Below are 6,064 nucleotides of genomic sequence, written 5' to 3'. Positions count from 1 at the left end.
ACCCTAGGTCCATCAAGGGAGAAGAGTACAAGCGGAATGCAGGCCCTTATCCAGAGAAGTAGCGACACTGGAGATGAAGGCAGAGATGGGGACATGGAGAGAGGGAGCAGCTGAGGACTCTAGATTCATGGAAGAGAGGAACAGAGACCTGGAGGCCAGAAAGCAGACTTGAAGTATGTGCCCTTTAGAGGTGTAAAATATTATATATGCCTGAGTGTTTAAAGAAAAAAAAAAAAAAAGCTAAAATGAATAGCGAGAGTAATACTCTTAACTGATAGTACATGGAGGGGATTATAATCATTGTAATGAAACAAGTTGTATGATTTATTGAATGTAAAACTGATGATCTGCACTGTAAACTTTCATTCAATTCACAATAAAAACATTAAAAAATAAAAAAAGAATTGGACTGCAACATCATTTGAATAGCAAGGTTGGCATTTCAAACTCATCAGCTGCTCCTAGGAAGCTCTATACAGGGATGCTATGAGTCAGAACTGACTCAATGACACTTCACAACAACAAGCTAACAACAACAAGAAAAATCTTAACTCAGCCAAGGGATCAGTATGTAGACTTGCTATATTATATTAATTAAAATGTCCAGTTTTCAACAAAAGAAATGCTACTTACAAAGAAACAAATTAGAGTTCAAATACAGGAAATAAGCAGACATCTCTAATGGCTTTTTTGGGCACCCACATGTTGCTGGATTTAGCAGACAAAAACCTTAAAGAAGCTAGTATGTTGTTATTGTTGGTAGGGGACATTGAGTTGGCACCGACTAATAGAGACCTGATGCACAGTAGTACGAAACACTGCCCAATCCTGGGCCAACCTCACTACCATTGCCACGATGCTGCCACTTGGTCAATCTCGTTGAGGTTCTTCCTCTTTTTCTGTGACCCTCCACCTTAACAAATATGATATCCTTCTGCAGCAACTGGTCCCTCCTGGCAATATGTCCCAAGTATGAGAGATTAAGTTTGGCCATCTTAGCTTCCCAAGGAGCACTCTGGCTGCCCTTCTTCCAAAATGGATTTGTTGGTTCTTTTGGCAGCAGTTAGTATAAATATTGTTAAAGAAATAAAGTAAACTACATCTAAATAAAGGAAGGCATGATGACAACGTTTTATCAATAGAGCATTGAAATGAGCATAAAAAAATTATATTTTTTGAAAAATAGAACCAAATACAAACTCTAATAGTGTTGGATGGATATTAATATTTCTGTTTTAAAGTGTGGAAATGAAAGCTCAAATATATAACATGATTTACATAATATTTTAGCATTAATAATTGGTAGAGGGAAGATTTTGTTCTTGTGTTTATTTTCTTTCTCTAAAGTGAAACTTTTTCTATTGTTCAGCCCTCTTCTTTCTATAATGCTTTCCTAAGCATGGTGACTGAATTTGTTAGTCTTTTGATTTATTTTTGTTTTTCAATCCAAATCTTGTCTTTCTGCTAAATACTGAGTTTTATCATACCACTCTCTGAGCAAAACATACTGCAAAACTATGGTTTTAAACCATCATCCCACCACCCTCTCCACTCATCTGGGTTTGAAAATTCATTGCAACTGTCACACAGAACCCAGATACCAAACTCATGGTTATGTCTTTAGTAGAGAAGCTGTTGTTGTTGTTAAGTGCCATCAAGTCATTTCTTATTCATTTACATCTCTGCTTAAATATTGACTACATAGAAATTATTTTTATTAAAATTAGCATTCCTAACATTCTTTATTCCCTTACAATACTTACTATTTCTCATACTTAAAAGTTCTATGAGGGCTGGAATGTTGGTTGTTTTTTTCACTGTTTTATTCCCAGTGCCCAAACTATAAACAGCAGGAGGCAAATAACAATGAGTGAATGTGAGGTGAACAAATCTCATGTCATATAGAACACTAAGTGCATGGTGTATTAGAAGAAAATCCTAAAATTTTTAGTACTCAGTTAAATATTGTTTTTTTAAAAAATATTTAAATTAACAGCAAATTTTCAGAAGTTTCATTATTATTTTTCAAATTTCAGTATGACATCCAAAGTGTTAAAGCCTATATATTCAACATGAGAAAACTCAAATATTCTTGATATTTAGTTAACAAATAATTTGGTATTTGAAAATCATAAATTTAGCTTCATAAACTCCCAAAATTATCTCCAAAAGCTCAGCATGTTGGTTCCTATGATGCTGCTCCATATGAGAGTATGAGATCAAAAAAGAATGTGGCATGTAAACAATTCTTATTTAATTAAAATTGGATGTCTTCCAACAACTCACATCAATGTCACTCCGAAATCTCTGTCCCACTTTCCACAGATGGTCAGAATCCTCAGGAGATCACACATTAGCCAAAAAATTCTTCAGAGAAAGTGATTCCAATTTTGTCTGGTTAATAATATTTCAGAACTCAGTGGATGTCTATAAATACTATTGCCAGTGCTTGACTGAAGTGGAATAAGATGACATTTGAAATCTTTTTTTTTTTTTTTTTTTTTTTTTTAATATCTTGAATAAACCTGGAAATATTAGAAATTAAAGCAAATTTATAGTGTAACCAGCATTTTAAAGTAAACTGCTTGAATTTCCTTCTATCATGACTCAGTGATGGTCACTGATCCAAGATTCAGTATACGTTGGCAATGCCTTGTTGTTGTTGTCCTTATGTGCATAGGGACCCTATACACAACAGAATAAAACACTTCCTAGTACCAGGCCAACCTCACAATTGTTGCCACGCTTGAGACCATTGGTGCTCCCATTTTGTCAATCCATCTCGTTGGGGGGTCTTCCTCTTTTCCTCTGACCCTCCACCTTACCAAACCTGATATCCTTCTCCAGCGACTGGTCCCTCCTGACAATATGCCTGAATTATGAGAGACTAAGTTTGGCCATCCTGGCTTAGACCTGATTTTTTTGTAATGATTGAAAGCTACTCATAAAATATCAACTTTCTCTCTTTAGTATACATCCAGAAACACAGTTCTCATCCTCTCTTGCATTTTGGTGAAGTCATGTTACTGAGTTCTTGCTAATAAAATGTCAGTAGAAATTTTGTGCATAATTTCCAGACATGAGGACATACATGTATCCACTTTGCATTTTCGTCGTCTACTGGCTATGTAGATTGGACATGGATGTCTTTGAGAATTGAGTCACAAATTGAGTCCCAAGGACAACTTTTAGAAAAAAAATATTTTGCCATCTAAGTATATTAATATTAAATGTCAAGTGAGCAAAAGATTAACTTCTAAGATATTTGAGCCATTGCATATTTCAGAGTATTTCTGGAACTGTTAATATAAGGACATTATGTATTAATAAGCAAGACATTAACTTATACAAGTACTTTAAGAATTAAAGTCAAAGAAGTTATCTTTTTCATGGATTCCTGGAGTTATTTATTACATAGTTTAAAAACCCTATTGTTGTTGTTAACACTGCATAGGGTTTCCAAGGAGTGGCTGGTGTGTCTGAACAGCTGTCCAGTGCTTATCCTATAGCATTGCTGTTAGGTACCATCAAGTCAGTTTCAATTTATAGCAACTCTATGTTGTTACAACAGAATGAAACACAGCCTAGTACTGCATCTCCTCATAATCCTTGCTTTGTCTGAATCCATTGTTGCAGCCACTGTGACAATCCATCTCCTTAAATGACTACGTCTTTTTTGGGTGACCATATACTTTACCATGTATTTTTTGTTAAGTGCCATCTAATCCAACTCATAGTGACCCTATATAACTTTTCCCAAAGAGCCCTTATAGTGAATTGGATTATGAGCTGGACTGCTAACCACAAGGTTAGTAGTTCCAAGCTATCAGTCTGTAGGGAGAATCTATAGGTAGGATGATTAGGCTTTCTACTCCTATAAAGATTTAAAGCCTCAGAAACTCAATACTGGGTCACTATGAGTTGGATCCGACTCCACGACACACAACACCAACTATGGTCATAGGGTTTCCAAGCAACTGGTGAGTTTGAACCATAGAGTTTGCAGCTCAAACTGACCTTGCGGTTCAGTGTTTATCTACAACTCCATACTAGGACTCTATGAGGCTGTAAATCTTTACTGGACCAGAAGGTATAATGTTTTTCTTCAGGAATTCGTCCCTTCTGGTAACTTGACTAAAGTATGTGAGATGAAGTGTCACTATCATTGCTTTCAGAGAGCATTCTGGCTGTACTTCTTTCAAGACTGATTTCTTTGTTACAATGGAAGCCCATGTTATATTTAATATTCTTCACCAGCACCATAATTTGAATTATCAATTTGCCAACCTTTCTTGTTAATTGTTCAGCTTAAAGTACATATGAGGTGATTGAAAATACCAAATCTTGAATCAGGCACACCTTACTTTTCAAAGTACATCTTTGCTTTTTGACACTTTAAAGAGGTCATTTGAATCAAATGCCCAATATAACACACTGCTTGATTTTTTGATGGCTGCTTCCATTGGCATTGTCAGATCGAGTACCAGAAGATGAAAACATTGGGAATAGCAGCAGCCCATATCAGATATCAATGGAAGGCGAGTCCCTTCGATTGGCAGGCCCTCAAAATACAACTGGGGAAGAGCAGCCATCTCAAAATAGAGTTGACCATAATGACACAAGTGGGATAAAGCTTTTGGGACATTCGTCAATGGGTCAATTCAAAAAGAATTAATAATTGGAACATGGAATGTACAAAGTACCAATCTAGGAAAATTGAAAGTTGTCAGAATTGAAATGGAGCACATAAAGATAAAAATTCTAGGAATTAGTGATATGAAATGGACTGGTATAGGGTATTTTGAATCAGACAGTCATGTGGTTTACTATGTCAGGAACAACAAATCTAACAGGAATAATGTGACATTCATCGTCAAAAAGAGCATTTGAAGTTCTACTTTGAAGTAAAAAATATTAAGCTAATGGAAATCAAAAATTAGATGGAGAGGCAACATTAATTTGTCATAAAATAGTTTGTAAGGCAAAAACCAGTTTAAGAGGCCAAGAAGGACATTATCTCATGATTAAAGCATCAATTGAAAAAGAGGATTTAACATTAATAAATATTTATGTTTCCAACAAGAGAGACTCAAAATCTAGAAATCAAACTCTAATAGAATTGAAAAGAAATAGATAACCCTACAATAATTGTTGTTAAGTGCCATCAAGCTGGGTCTGACTCATAGCAACCAATTATAGAGTTTCCAACGAGCAGCTGGCGATTTTGAACAGCTGACCTTGAAGTTCAAACCGACCTTGCAGTCCAGTATATTATTCTGCAGCACCACAGCAGAACTCCCTACAATAATAGATGTTTTTGTTGTTGTTGTTGTTAGGTGCCATCAACTCTGTACCAACTCATAGTGACCTTATGCACATGAAAACAAAATACTGCCAAATCATTGGCCAGCCTCACTACTGTTGCCTGCTTGAGTCCATCGATGCTGCCACTTGGCCAATCCATCTCGTTGGGGGTCTTCCTCTCTTTCTCTGACCCTCCACCTTATTAAACATGATATCTTTCTCCAGTGACTGGTCCCTCCTGACAATATGTCCAAATATGAGACATGAAGTTTGGTCATCCTAGCCTCCAAGGAGCACTCTGGCTCTGGCTGCACTTTTTCAAAAACAGATCTGTTAGTTCTTTTGGCAGCCCATGGCACTTCCAATATTCTCCTCCAACACCATAACTCAGATGAATCAATTCTTATACAGTATTCCTTATTCACTGTCCAGCCTTCGCATGCATATGAGGTTATTGAAAATACCATGGCTTGGGTCAGGCACACCTTAGTCCTCCAGCTGACATCTTTGCTCTTCAACATTTTAAAAAGGTCTTGTGCAGCAGATTTGACTAATGAAATATGTCGTCTGATTTCTTGACTGCTGCTTCCATGAGTGTTGATAGTTGATCCAAGAAGAATGAAATCTTCAACAACTTCAATCATTTCTCAGTTGATAAGAATGTTGTTTATTGGTCCAGTGGTGAGAATTTTTGTTTTCTTTACATTGAGATGTAATTCATACCAAAGATGTAATTCATACTGATCATCATCAGTAAATA

Source organism: Chrysochloris asiatica, unplaced genomic scaffold, assembly GCF_000296735.1.
Source record: "Chrysochloris asiatica unplaced genomic scaffold, ChrAsi1.0 scaffold00053, whole genome shotgun sequence".
NCBI lineage: Eukaryota > Metazoa > Chordata > Mammalia > Afrosoricida > Chrysochloridae > Chrysochloris > Chrysochloris asiatica.
This window is presented reverse-complemented; position numbering follows the sequence as displayed.